At 43.5% G+C, this 15,999-nt stretch overlaps 2 protein-coding genes and 1 pseudogene across 2 annotated transcripts in view; all 3 read left to right on the top strand.

Moving 5' to 3' along the window:
- Nucleotides 1-15,999, top strand: part of Dpp10 (Dipeptidyl peptidase 10) — a 655,550-nt gene that overhangs the window by 344,636 nt on the left and 294,915 nt on the right. The window lies entirely within an intron of this gene.
- The window catches only part of LOC143374584 (uncharacterized), a 115,460-nt gene that overhangs the window by 48,704 nt on the left and 50,757 nt on the right, over nt 1-15,999 (top strand). The window lies entirely within an intron of this gene.
- On the top strand, nt 2,358-15,947 carry LOC143374876 (uncharacterized; annotated as a pseudogene).

Raw genomic sequence — 15,999 nt, 5'->3', positions numbered from 1 at the left:
GTATACATATGTTCAATGCAATGATTGTACGCGAATAGTTTACACATCGTGGCTTCAGTCATATACAGGGTGTCCCACTAAGGAGTGGACAGCGCGATATCTCTTAAAGTATTGTCGATAAAAATATAAAAAAAATAGGGAATTGCATGGTTCGAGGGGGCCCATTTATTAGCGCGAACGAATTTTGTTTTCGATTATTATTTTAAAAGATACGATGGTCAAGTTCGGTTTTTCAAATGGAACTATTTTTTTTGAAGACCTGAGTTGATAGTGCGTTCCCAGACAAATTCAATAAGCTTTAATGTATACACTTTATTTCCACTGGTTTTTAAGATATTGCGCTTGCAAAATTACTGATTTTCACTGCAAGAAAACCCTCTGGAATGGCAAAAACCGGGGGCGGTCTTACTGGCCCCACGGGTGGCACTGCCTGTTGAAATGGATACTTACCTGCCAAAGGTCTACGCCAGAAATGGCAGGCCCAAAGGCTGGACAATTCTTTTCCGTCAGAAATGCTACTTAGGTAGGTACATCTGCGGTATCGAGAAGCGCATCGTTACTTTTATTTCGCACTTGCTTCTACGCTCGGATGGCCGGTTCTTTTGTGAGGGATGCAAGTTGGATTGGTTCTGATACAATCTGCTCCCTATGGTTGAAATTTAGTCTAGCAACTTTCACTCCTCCTAACCTAACCAATCCAACTTGCATCCCTCCCAAAAGAACCGGCCATCCGAGCGTAGAAGCAAGTGCGAAATAAAAGTAACGATGCGCTTCTCGATACCGCAGATGTACCTACCTAAGTAGCATTTCTGACGGAAATGAATTGTCCAGCTTTTGGGCCTGCGAACCCTGTCGTAGACCTTTGGCAGGTAGGTATCAGTTTCAACAGGCAATGCCACCCGTAGCGCCAGTAAGACCGACCCCGGTCCTTGCTATTCCAGAGGGTTTTCTTGCAGTGAAAATCAGTAATTTTGCAAGCGCAATATCTTAAAAACCAGTGGAAATAAAGTGTATAAATTAAAGCTTATTGAATTTGTCTTGGAACGCACTATCAACTCAGGTCTTCAAAAAAAATAATTCCATTTGAAAAACCGAACTTGACCATCGTATCTTTTAAAATAATAATCGAAAACAAAATTCGTTCGCGCTAATAAATGGGCCCCCTCGAACCATGCAATTCCCTATTTTTTTTATATTTTTATCGACAATACTTTAAGAGATATCGCGCTGTCCACTCCTTAGTGGGACACCCTGTATATGACAACGCGATTATCGGTGATTTTAATAAGTTGATCATCATGCATACGCGTGAACTCTAGTCGTAAATGATCAATTATAATGTGAGTTTGGGGCGATGTTGCGTTGTTGCGTAATCGTTGGAATATGTCCACCTCGTTTTGTAGCAGGAGTTTCCACGTAGACATTGAAAAGCTTAACTCGCTGCCTTTATTGTCGGCTATGGCGATCTCGACGTGACACAAATCCATACCAATGCGAATTCCTATAGTTAGACGTTTATAAGCTGTTGCAGTCAGTGGATAATCACGCCCCAGGATCCGTACGATTGATGGTTTCGATGTTTTCATCGTTTTCAGCGATACGGATCCAGAACTGTAAGAAACAAGTACATGAAATTGATACTTCGGTCGTTTGCGTTTACAGTGAATGAAGTAAATGAAAAGTGTATAGTAACGCGTACATACCTCATATTGGATTGTTGATGATGTTGTTGTTGCTGCTGTTGTTGGCACTTATTTGGAAACCCACCATCGTTGCCGGCTGCGCAGGATGAATCGTTTAAGCTGTGTTTGTACATTTTGATGTGCACTATATTTTTACGGAGTACCGTCTGTTCCGTCAAAATCACTGAGGCTACTGAGCGATTGATGGAATAGCGTCCAAGAACTCGGCTTAAATAGAGGTGCAATTGCCTCCCCCACCACAGCATTTTATTTTAAAGCTACCAATTTTTCCATAATGTTTTCCAATCTTAACATCGCAGCATATCGCGCGATTGTATGTAATTTGAGCCCCACCTTCAAGGATAAAAGTCTCGACACGTGTTGAATGTAATACAATGAATCTTAGAATTATGCGGAGTCAGCAGAAACTGTGTCGCATGATTTTGCGCACTAATTCGTCATACTCGCGAATCATAGAAAGAATTATGCTGTATCGGCAGAAACTGCACAGAACCATGCTGGGACGGATCGTCGTTTTTGCATGCGGTGCATTCGAGGGTACGCCAAAAGAGTTAGGCAGAGATACCAAACCATAGTATCGGTCTTAAAATCGCATTCTGAACTGCACAAAGTCTCAAATCGCTGCAACGTGTTGCGCGGAAAAGACATATTCCATTTACAACCATGGGAGAATTCGCGCAAGTAGAACGTCAATTGTTGGATCAATCTGCGCGATTGATTTCACGCGAAGAGTACCTCGCGTGGGAAGAACGGTGCAACGAGTGTATCGAATCGTTGGAAGAACACAGCCGAGTGAAACGCCCGCGATTATCGATCGGTGTTCAGCAGTCGCTGGTTGCTCGAATCGCGCAGCTCGAAGGACTAAAATATTCGTTGCGCGGACGTTTCGTGCATGAAGGTGCCGGACATTCGAGCACAGGACTTTTGTGGCGCGAAATAGGCACTGCGTTCGATACCCGCGTATTAACTGGTGCAGTGTTAAATTCGAACTATATCGAGCCGCGCAACTTCCTCGAGGATGCGGGGACCATTGTGCTGCAGTATGTACGAGGCGCCTTGAGGAAACATCAGAACCTCAAAGTGAACACTGTGTTCAACGGCGAATTTGTGGCGGGGGACAAACATGCTTGTAAAAGCATCAATACCCGGAACTGCGAACTCTTTGGTACATCCGATCTACAGGAGTGGTACCAACGATGCGTCATCGAACCCACCCTGGCATCGTTGGAAGAGTTCCAGGAACGCGACAGCGGATAGGCATTGACGAGGATTCTCAACCTAACCGTCAACGTTAATAAGTACAATCCGCTGCGCGCAGGGTGCCACTTCAAGTTGCCGCGGGAAATATTGATGAAGAAAGCGACAATTAGCGTGCGATCCGAGGATAACACCTGCTTCGCGTGGGCAGTGTTCGCAGCTCTCCATCCCGCCGAAAGAAACCCTCATCGGCCAAGTTCATATCCACATTATACATTGGTGCTAAATCTCCAGGGCATTGAGTTTCCAATGTCCCTAGAGCAGCTTGGGAAGTTTGAGCGGCAGAACGGCATCTCCATCAACGTGTACACCTTCGGGATGGAGAAAGGATCGATGGACTTTCCGCTGCGCCTCACCAGCCAAAAGAGGGATCGACACGTCAACCTGCTCTACACGCCAAATCAAGAGCACGGCGATGTAGGGCACATTGTATGGATCAACAACTTTTCCCGGCGGGTGAGCGCACAGCTGAGCAAGAAGAAGGCAAAGAAATTCATCTGTGATCGATGCGTATATAAAATTATGAAATATTGAAACGTCCCCATGAAAAAAAATAAAATAAAAATTTGATTTTATAGGTGTCTGCACTACTTTGGATCCGCTGAGAAGTTGGAGACCCACACAGTGGATTGCCGAGAGATGAACGACTGCGCCATTCTGCTGCCTAGCCAGGACAACAATTTGCTCAGTTTCGATGGCCACGGCAGGAAGGAACGACTCCCCTTCGTGGTGTACTCCGATCTAGAGTGCATCCTAGAGAAAACGGAGAATGTCCAGAAGGATGCGGGGGAGCACAAATTGTGCACGTACCAGAAACATAAGGTGCATAGTATTGGCTATTATATGCATTGCTCGTACGATGCATCGTTATCAGCATATCGATATCATCGCGATGTGGATTGCGTTTGTTGGTTCGTGAAAGAGCTGAAAATTTTTGCGGATTTTGCTAAACCCATCCTGGCCAATAATGTTCCCATGGAAAAGTTGACGAAAGACCAGTGGAGGGCATTTCACAGCGCGAAGCATTGCCACATTTGTGAAAAGCCATTCGAGGCTGATGATAAACGAGTGCGTGATCATTACCATCTATCCGGACGGTTTAGAGGCCCCGCACATTCGAAGTGCAAGTTAAATTATAAAAACGCGTTTTACATCCCAATAGTTTTCCATAATTTATCCGGCTATGATTCGCATTTTATTATCGAGGAAATAGCTACCCCTTTCGAAGGCAGCGTTGACGTATTGCCCATAACTAAAGAAAAATATATTTCATTCACGAAAAATGTCGAAGATACGGCTGAAGAATCAGACTCGCGAAATTGTATTAAATTGCGATTCATCGATTCGTACAAATTTCCACAATACCAGTCTCGACAAATTAGCATCTTTTCTTAGCGCAGATAAATTAAAAATTTTACGATCCCAATTTGAAACATTATCCATCAAAGATATCAATTTATTGACGCGAAAAGGTGTATTTCCACGAATACCTTGATTGCGCGAACAAGCTGCAGGATTCATGCTTACCACCGCGCGAATCATTCTACAGTTCGTTAACAGGTGAGACTGTATCCTAGAGCGATTACGCGCACGCCGAGACTGTCTGGCAGCGTTTCGGGATTAGAACCTTGGGCGAATACAGCGATTTGTATTTGAAAACAGATGTCTTGTTATTGGCAGATGGTTATTGGTTCCGCGCATTATTATACTTTACCTGGCTTTACATGGGATGCCATGCTAAAACATACCAAAATTACATTCGAATTGCTCACAGACGTTGATATGGTCATGTTTATCGAACGCGGTGTACGTGGCGGTTTAAGCCAATGTTCCGGAAGATACGCACAAGCCAATAACAAGTACATGCCATCTTACGACGCATCGGAACAGTCATCGTACTTGATGTACATTGACGTGAACAATTTGTACGGATGGGCAATGTGCCAGCCTTTACCATACGCCAAATTTCAATGGGTCGAAGATGTCGCAAATTTTGACGTGTCTTCGATCGCTGTCGATTCGCCCACGGGATACATTCTCGAGATAGATCTGGAATATCCGCAACGTCTGCACGACGCTCACGCCGCTCTACCGTTCTGCCCGACGCGTGCCAAACCACCTGGCAGCAGACAGGACAAGCTACTCGCAACATTATATGATAAGCAGCGTTACGTTATCCATTATCGCAACCTGCAGCAGTGCATGTGTCACGGTCTTGGTATTACAAAGATACACCGCGCGCTTCAATTCGCTCAATTTCCCTGGCTCCGCGATTACATCGAACTCAATACACGGTTTAGAACATGCGCGACAAACGACTTTGAAAAAAATTTGTACAAATTGATGAACAACGCGGTATTTGGCAAAACTACGGAAAATGTGCGAAATCATGTAGATGTAAAACTTTTAACACACTGGGAAGGGCGATATGGTGCGGAGGCAATGATCGCAAAACCGAATTTCCACAGCAGAAGTGATTTTTTCGGAAATTTTAATAGCTGTTGAATTGCGAAAACACGAGGTGAAATTCAACAAACCGATATACGTGGGTATGTGCATTCTAGACATATAAAAAATTTGTTTGTACGATTTTCATCACGAGTACATGTCTCCCCTGCATGGTCAAAAATGTAAAATACTATATACAGACACTGATAGCCTCATCTATCACATTCAATGCGATGATATCTACGAGACCATGAAACACAATATTGATGGATTCGATACAAGCGATTATCCTATCGGCAATAAATATGATATGCCGCGCTTAAATAAGAAGGTTCCGGGGCTGATGAAGGACGAAAATAATGGGATGATATTGACCGAATTCGTAGGTCTTAGAGCGAAAATGTATGCACTCCGCGTAGATGGCAAAAAAGATACGAAAAAGACGAAAGGCGTCAAGACCAACGTCATAGCCAGAACGATAACTTTCGACGACTACGCGCAGTGTTTGCAAAAGGAGATATAAATGGTTTGCAGGCAATCATGCATACGGTCGAAATTGCACAAAGTGTACACAATTTCGGAATCCAAAATCGCTCTAAGTCCATACGATGACAAACGGTATATCGTACCCGATTCAACTGACACGCTGCCCTGGGGACATTATAGAATACTATTGTAAAATAAAATTTATTGTATTTATTAACTCGTTCTTATAAATAGCGGAATTATTGCATAAAAATAAAATTCTTTGCAAATGTATATAAATTATTATATTTATTAACTCGTTCTTATAAAAATAGTGGAATTATGTAAAATAAAATTGCTCACACATGTATATATATCATTGTATTTTATTGAATCATGTATCATTGTATTTTACAATACACTATTTTTATTTTTCCATGAATTGTGTGATTTATCAAACCCCACACACTTGACGTATACCTTATCCCCCTTTCGACGCAGCACTTTTTCCACTAGATACACATCAGGATCGGTGACGCGTTGCAGCTCGTGTTCATAGAATCCTCCGGCAACGGGTTTTCCACAGGAATCGACGAGCAGATACGTCGCGGGATTAGTTGTCTCTACTTTGGCTATCTCGAACACCTCCGTTGTCCAATTCGGCGTATAACCTTTATCGAAGATGGTTTTAAATTTGCTCACGCGCACAAACTCACCCAACTCGAATCTCGCTGGAGCAGCGATCTTTATGTTGCTGTATACGGTGGCTAGCAGCTTGTCGGCGATCGCAAGGGTAACATCGCAAGAACGCATTCCGATGGTTCTATGTTTTCGCGCGTTATACTCTACAAGTAGACGCGATAGCGCATCGGTCCACATATAGGTTCCATTGAGCGTAAACAGTTTCCACATATTGTTCTTCAAAGTTCGATTGAAACGTTCTACGACGGAGGCCTTCATCACCGAATACGTTGAATAATGATTAATATCGTGCTTTTTCAAGAGTTTCTGCACATCGGTGTTGTAAAATTCTTTTCCTTGATCGGTTTGCAAATTTTTCGGATATCAATCTCTAAATATCTTTGCAAACGGTTTAGTCACCTCAGCGCCACTTTTAGTCCTGAGCGGCAATGCCCATGCATACTTGTTCAACACATCGATGTCGGTGAGTATGTAGTGGTGACTCTGGTTGAATCGCGAGTATGGACGCATTTCTACAATGTCAGCTTGCCACAGATCGTCGTATCCACGCACTATGACGCGCCTCCGAGGAAAATGTCTTCGAGGTGGAGCGTGCAATTCCTCCACAAGTTGTAGCTTCTTGTGGCCATGGTTTTCTTCACTCACAGATTTCGATAATGGCTGCATGTTTGATCGTAGATGTATCTTTGCCATGAATGATGCGATAATTATCGTGGACGTGCATTATGTGCTCTCCACCGCCCCAAGGAAATTCTGGACAAGTTCAACCGTCTCGCACGATTCTCCTTCGCATTGTTGCTGCGGGATTGGATTCAATGCTTCCGATATCTTTTGAACGCTGTTTTGCAACGTCAGCATATCTCTCTGAAACGCGACCAGCTGCATCTCTAATTCTTCCTGCTGCTCTCTCAAAAGTTTAATGCTCTTTTCCACATATAGTTTATTAACGACATCTGTGTCCGCCACCGGTTGAGCTACGCGTCGTATCTTGCGCGATTTTGCATCAAAGTCGGCACCGGTCACGCAAAGAGCGTTATCACGCATATAATTTCGATGCATGCCGCTCCATTTGTAATAGTTCATTGTAGCTGCTCCACTCTTCTCGAGCGATACCCCAAATTTGTTGATCGGCATCTCGACGCATACAGTGCACATCATCGGCGTACGGTTTAATTTATAATGAGGCCTGCCTCACGGAGTTCCTCGATAATCGATAGAATTTCGTTGTCGTGCGAGTTGTTACCCGCCTGACGCGACGCTTCCAGCAAACGCAATCTATCCATCAGCTCGTTGGGATCATCCCAGTGCACATAATCGATCTTGTTATTGTTTACCACCATGACTCGCGGTGTCCTTAGACCTTTCCCCGCTTTACGGGTCAATACACGGGGTAGTAGTGGCGCAATTACATGTTTGTACTTGTATCCCTTGTTACCCAATATGGGATTTTGTGCGCTATGGCCACGTCTGTGAGCATTCGTCATCAGCAGTATACTTTTGTATTTTTGTTTATCTGCATCTGTGTATATAGCATCATCGGGAATTCTCTTGAAAATCAGTTCGTACAGACCCGGCGTTCCTCCATATCTTACACCGTCTATGATTATATTATCATCCTTGTCCATATCGAAAGCCTTATCCCCCAGCATCATTCCACTACCACCAAAGTGTACACCGTACACATAATCTATGGTCGTATCCCTATCTCCACTTAGGATTGCGCTCATGTATTTTTGTCCCAGCGGACCGAAATGGTTGCGAAACGTTTCTTGTCCCTCGGATGTTTGAAGTTGCTGTCTAATAGATGTTACAAACGACTCATCTGGAGTAGTTTCCAAAACGCCATCATTATCATCGTTGGTCGAGAGCAATTGCGCGCTGGGAAATGTATTTATTGGCTTGGGAGGAACCGGGGCTCGTTTGATGCGACATTCTGTCGTTTCCGCTTCGATTGAACTGGTATGGAGGTTATGGGGGAATATTCCGATGACAAGCGTCGTTTCCTCTTTGTCTTGCGCGATGTGTTTCCTTTAGGCTGTATATTTGTTTTAGGCGTTAATGTTTCATTCCCTTCTACGTTTGTACTCATCAGCGCTGATGTGTCAGCTTCTGTCGCTGCGGTATTTTCTACAATATGTTTTAAGGGTTCGACGATAGGTTTAAAGTATCTCTGCAACGAGATATCTTCCTCCATCTTGCCAGTCTTCAAAGCCTGATGTTTCTTGCGAATGGATTCGCTGGTTTTTTGCAATTTCCTTCGCTATTCTCTCGCGATCTTTAATCTCCAGACTATCGATATCGATCATCGTTGCACCGCGGGGCGTTGCTTTCCCACCGACGTGTTGACGACAAATGAACATCTCACGGTACCGCAAACTCGTTAAATCCCTTTCTATAACGACCATTGGACATCACGCTATCCTTGTCTATTACCACGAAACCATACTCTGGTTGCCAACAATTACGACACAAAGCGCAGAAATCCTCGTAAGACATATCAGTGTTTACATGATCGTTGTACACATGTTTCAAGTTGGTACCATCCTGCTTAAACAGTATCAACAGATTCGCATTGTTGCGTATAAGATGTTTGGGAATCTTTGCATACGTCTGACGGAGATAGAAGCAGTCAACGTTCGAGTGGCGCCCCATTGCAAAGTATTCCCTTATCGTATCTTGCTTGTCGCATGCCACATCATCAAAGATAAAAATGGAATTCGGAAGCGATTCGCTCGGTGGGATGACGTCACTGTTATTCGAAAATATAAAGTAGGCAATTTCATCTATCGGAGTCAATAAATTCTCCAAATACTTATATTTCAGCTGTTGCAACGACTTGGAATACACGTACCCGTTCTCGAAGCGGACGTCGTGAGGACTTTCCAACAAGCTGACCAGCACGTTGGTCTTTCCATAATTTGATGGGCCACAAATAACACAGCGGATAGTGTTTGGCAGCATGCTACCGTCTCTACGTCTCGTTTGTTTTCGGAGACATCATTTGCGATTTATTGTCACAATTAGTCACGCGTATCGTCACAGGTTGTCGCACGATACGCATTCTCGCTGTGAACTGCGAAAAATGATTTTGATACGTCGAAGCGGCAATGCACCCTATTTATAGGTCCGCGCCGAAGCAAAACAGCTCAGTATTAAAATGCTTCTCGTCAGATAATTGCGATATTCGTGACCTAACCGCTGAGCAGTTGATATATATACCAAAGATTATTCTACTGCGAGAGTTTCGCAGACACATCGATCAGTTGTGGGACAGACTCCCCGAGCATATAAAAGCCGATTCTGCGGTTCAGCAGTATTGTCGGTGCTTGGATCATTATAATCGCCCTTGGCAGCGAACGCATATCGACGGTCCAGCACCATTGATTAAAAACTGCAGCGAATGTCGCCGAAGAGAGTAAAGAAAGGTTGTGGTCTGTTAAATTGGGCGATAAGCGCGTTACCTATCGAATTACATATTCCGGGATATCAGTTTTGTGGTCCAGGAACTCATCTGGCAAAACGATTGGCTAGAGGCGATTGAGGCATCAATCCGTTGGACGCAGCGTGTCGCGAACACAATATTGCATATTCGCGTAGTAACGACCTCGGTGAAAAGCACGCGGCAGATAAGGTTCTCGCTGACAAAACGCGAAAACGCATCGTTGCGCGAGACTCGACTCTCGGTGAAAGAGGTGCTGCTACAGCTGTTTGGGCAGCTATGAAGGCTAAGACGAAAATCGGAATGGGGATGAAAACAAAAACCCGCAAATGGACTCCAAAGAAAGCATCGCAATAACGGATTCTTCCGGTGGCAAAACGAGGTGGCATATTACCACTTCTCCCGCTGCTAGGGGTTCTAGGATCGTTGGCCGGCGGAGCGGTGGGGATCGCCAAGGCGGTAAACGATAATAAGGCGGTGCAACATTAGTTGCAGGAACTGCAACGTCATAATCGCTCAAAGGTCGCGGACTTTATCTCGCACCATACAAGCGCGGACAGGGAATATCGAAACAAAGAAAAAAAAACGTCGAACAGAAAATAAAAATGCCCGAGGGCGTAACTAGAGATGCGCATTTGGAGGAGTTGGCAAAACGTATGCGTATTCCATTCTTTAGAGGTGTTTTTATGCGCAACGCGCTACAAGCCCGAGGAGTACGTCGAAACGAGAGCGGTATCGTAAATTTGGACAATGTCGAGGGACCGGGAACTCATTGGGTGACGTATGCGAAGAGAGGGCGTCGAGCTGTATACTTCGACAGCTTTGGGAATCTTCGACCGCCTAAGGAATTGGTACAATATTTGGATAAAGATGCAGTGAAAATCGAATACATTCGAACGTCTTATCAGGAGTACGATCAGAGCAATTGTGCTCAACTATGTCTACGCTTTGTACAAACGATTGGCCGCAAATTTAAGGATTGACTTCTCACCACTTTGATTCAGTACGAATCCAGTCGTACAGCTTGGAATATGTCGTTAACATTCACTCTAACCGGCAAGAGTAGCACCCTCGCGGTGAGCTACTTTCCACCCATATATTTGAGCGACGATGATTACGAGCTTGGTCTAACAACCTTTGAAAATTATCACACAATACCGAACATCGACTGGAGCAACGATAAATTCTACTTCGCCGTAAACTATGATGTCAACAGCAGCGTTGACACCAGTCATGAATACATTACGATTCCCCACGGTTCCTACGAACCAGACGCCATTGCCAAGTATTTGAAACAGCGATTACTCGAGCGATATCCTCAAAAACTCGATGGCACCAATGCCAACGATGGTAGCGACAGCGATGAGTATCCTATAGTGTTGCGTCCCAACAACAACACCATGAAAAGTGAGCTGTACTGCTCGTTCATTGTAGACTTTACGAAGCCCAATAACATTGGATCGTTACTGGGATTCTCGACGAATCGCGTATTAGAACCAGGACAACAATGGGCCACGTATCCACACGATACATGAATTTTCTCCGGGAGTCCCACCAGGATATAAGATATCGGAAACGCCCGCGCAGATCATTTACCTTCCAATCACCGCACAGGTCATTTCGGATCTAACGATACGCATTGTCGATCAAGACGGACGGTTGCTTGATTTTCGAGCTGAAGAGATTACCATCAGACTGCACGCGCGACGACGACGACGATAATACCCGTGGTGCGAACGAAAGAGATGCTTGTATTGAACGACTCCAGAAACCCGTTTCTTCCAAGTCAAATTGTTTACAACAACAACTGCAACAGCTTTGATCACGCTAAAAAGAAGAGGCTCACTGCTGCGAATATTGCATTTTTTTAAATCATTGGGATTCATTGTACGCATTTAAGTTGAAAAAAAAAGGTTGACATTCTAAACATTGGAGGGAAGCCGACGTTTGATGATCGCATTGTCAAGCTCGAGACTCACACATACAACCCTTACGTCAACACGACGTTTGGGTGCAGCGATGAGATAAGAATACCTATACAGCAGCAGGATTTATACACATTGCCGTGTGAAAGTTTCCTCTACCTGGAGGGGGAATTGAAGATAAATAAGCCAAACGATGCATTAACGGTGACGTTGGGAAATAATTGCATGACGTTCTTATTCGATGAGATTCGATACGAGCTGAATGGTGTGGAGATTGATCGTAACAGAAACGTTGGAATAACTAGCACGCTTAAAAACTATGTTTCGCTGACACCTGGCGAAGCCAAAAATATGGAGAATGCTGGATGGGGCTTGAAACGACGCGATGGACCCATATTGAAAAATCATTTCAATTTTTGCCTCCCACTCAAATATTTGCTGGGATTTTGTGAGAACTACAAACGCATGATTATTAATGCGCGTCACGAATTGATTTTAATACGATCGCGCATCGATAACAATTCTCTAATAGGATCGCCGATGTTGGAGCCAGAAATTGAATTACTTAAAGTGCAATGGCGGATGCCTCACGTGACGCTAAACCATGTAACTAAGCTATCGCTGTTACATGCTCTGGAAAGTGGACAAAACCTTAGCATTTGTTTTCAATCGTGGGATCTGTACGAGTATCCTCTCTTAAGCCGGGTCCAGACCTGAATGCTTATACGCTGAGCAGACTGAGCGCACACGAATGACGCATGCGGAGGGGTCGAAAGTGCCATTGTGTCTTTCTTCGCCAACTTCTGTGTTTAGCTTAGCCCACTCCGCAGTCGTAACGATTGTATGATTAGCTAAATAAACATACAGCTCATCCCTCCGAGTCATCCTGTTTACCAATACAGTGTGATTCTCCAGCGACGCCTGTCAAAGAGGTGCCGCCTGGTACCTTGTGGCGAAGACAACCCCCCGCAGTGCCTCGCCGAATTTTATGGGTTTCGACCCTCGAAACAGTTGGAATACCATTAAAAAGTCAGAAATGTCCAAGAGTACCGCATATCTCATCAGATCTTTGCGAAAACAACGTCAATTGATTCCTTATGTTTCGCCGAGGAAACTAACACCAAGAACAACGTATATCGGATCATAATGAAGGAAATTTCGTGAAAAATTGATTTATATCATTTCAAGCTGAATTCGTTAAGAATAGTTTCGTGTGATTTTTTAACACAACAGCGAGTTGTTCCGGCTGTATGAATTAAGAACAATGGCAGGGTGCAGTGAAGAACAGGAACACAAATTATTCAGTAAAATAGAGCTTTAAAGTCTATCATATGGTAATTGCATTATATTGTTGACAATGTCATTTTTAGATTTTTGATTAACTGTTTATGGCAATATTATTAGCAATGGATTAAATTCATTCACATAGATCCATCCTTCATGATTAAAAAAAAGACGCAAGTCCGTACCTTCAATAATTTAGGTCGTTAAAATTAATTTCTGTTGGCGGGTTTCGTAAAAATCACCGAAAGCAGGTAGGTAACTTTGAAGATTTGTATTTTTTAAACAATTTCGAATCTGCAAAAATGAGGACATAACCCTCCCTAATTTCATATGGACTACCATATATTTCAATATTATGAAAATCCGAGACATCGAGGATTTTAGAAAAGTATCACATCTGCTTCTATCTTCCACGCTGAACGCAATGCACTCCAAACTTCCTTTGATGTGTGGAAGAAAACCGACAGCGGTCGGCTCAGGCCATGTACCTTTGCCGGCATTCGCGAGTCGGGTCGCATGCGCCGAATCACCACGAATGACACGTCCACACTAGTATATGCGTTCACGCTCACCCTTTCTGACGTAGAAGCATGCGGTCCTGGCTACCGTTTCACCCGTCCACATCAAGATATTCGTGCGCGCTCAGCCGGCTCAGCGTATACTCATTCAGGTCTGGACCCGGATTTACAGAGCACGACCAAGCATTCGTGGGCCGTGAAGGCATCTGCGCAGCTGGAGAAGCCGCGATGCACTATCATTGGTCTACAGACTGAACGAAAGAATAAGATAACCGAAGATGTTACTCGGTTCAACAACGGCAAAATGACCAATGTAAAAGTTTTTCTCAACTCGGAATTTTACACATACGATGACCTGAATTTAGACTTTGACAAGAATAAGCATGCCATCATGTATCACATGTATACGCAATTCCATAAATCGCATTATGGACATGGTAGCAATGATGCATTATTCACCGTGGATGAATTTTTGCAAATTGGTTCCCTCGTGGTGATTGATTGCTCGCGACAAAATGAGTCGATCAAGAATGGTACCGTGGACGTAAGCATAGAATTCGATTGTAAAGAGAATGTGTCAGCAAGTACTACAGCCTACTGTCTAAAATATTCAACTGGTGGAATATGTTAAATACAATTTGCATGGCACAGTGCTTTGCGTGTCTTCCACATCGCAGAGTATTCAGAGGGAAATACACAAATAAAATATAATCAATTTTTAATGCATAACTGTTTTTCTTCACCCTCCTCAACCACCAACCTCCTGCATGTACACTAGATTAAGACGATAGTTGTAATTATTATGTAGAAGTAGTACGATTCATGGTCAAAGCGGTACCATACACGTATGATAGACATTTGATAGACGTTCAGAGTGGTACGATAGACGTTGAAAGTGGTACGTTAGGCGTTGAAAGTGGTTCAATAGACGTCCAGTACACATTCGATACGCAATCAAAAGTGGTGTGACCTAGTCGAATGATGTGTCCAAAGGAGAAGGGAGAAGAATTCGAAGAACATGATAAGTGCACTCTGAGGATGGTTACTGAATAACTCGAATATGTATAGAAGGTGAGGATGGTCAGCGAAAATGCAGGTAGCCTGTGGTGAAGATGGCGAAGAACAAAGGCATCCTACATTGCAAAGCAATGCAACTTTAGGCATGGGCCCACATGTGGGAGCTTGGAGATGCAGCGAGACCAGTTGTCTTCAAATCGTGGTCAACGTGCAGTTTGACAGTTCTTTGAAACACTTTTTTCATTTTTTGTGTTAAGTGAAATTGCTTTGAAGATGATTGCTTTTGAAGGATATTATCAATCGTTCAACGCATGGAATTACAATCGATTAATACCGTAAGTTTCCATTATCATATTTTAGTGAATCGTTGTGTTAGTAACATGAAGAATTATAAGAAAAATCGGTTTCAGATTATGTCATTGCCCATGAATTTGAAAAGTCCGGCTACCGCTACGATCATCGCTGCTGCGGCAGTTACCCATTCATCCAGCCCGAAAGTGTATGTGGCCTGTCGAAATGTTGCAGTTCAAACCGAAGCAATTCGATGTGCAGAACTTTATGAGGCGGAAGCTAATCAGGATGGCGACATTTTTTAAAAAGTTTTTACAAAATGCGATAATCCAATACACGACTACTTCGAGGATAATGAGGAATATTGGATGCATCGATATGCACAATAAACGTTTTTAGGCGATTTCGACGATGATGATAATGTATAAATAACTATATCTCGGAATAAGCATGCGTGTTTAGGACTGTATATATTGTAATTATTAGATCTAAGTTCTACATTGTTTTAGTTACTAAGACTAGATTAACTTGCGCGAAACTGCACGCGCTCTTCCTGGTTTTGGGGTGAAAAGTTAACGGTGTCACCATCTCGACGATTGTCGCGGCAACAATTGCCTTCTCCCCACTCTCTCTTTTTCGCGAGCGCCGATCGCGATCGCGAATACTCGAACCAGTCGGTCTCCTGGAGTCGTTCACTTTGCAACTTTTCTACCTCAAACTCAAATCCAAACCACAGTCTTTATGCTATAAAGGTTGAGACTCGTTTCTTTGTGCTGTTCAGTATAGCTTACAAGGAAAAGTGCAGTGCGCAGGTTTATTATCAGACTCGCAGTTAACAAACAAAATACCGGTCGTGATACTCGCGCTGGTGAAAATTCTAGAATTCGACTTACTCTAATTTAAACCTAGCTACAATTACCTTAACCTACTTAAAGCTACCTTATAAAGAA

The sequence above is a fragment of the Andrena cerasifolii genome, chromosome 11 (assembly GCF_050908995.1).
Source record: "Andrena cerasifolii isolate SP2316 chromosome 11, iyAndCera1_principal, whole genome shotgun sequence".
Classification (NCBI taxonomy): domain Eukaryota; kingdom Metazoa; phylum Arthropoda; class Insecta; order Hymenoptera; family Andrenidae; genus Andrena; species Andrena cerasifolii.
Note: the sequence above shows the minus strand (reverse complement) of the source record. Positions and strands in the feature narration are given on the sequence as shown.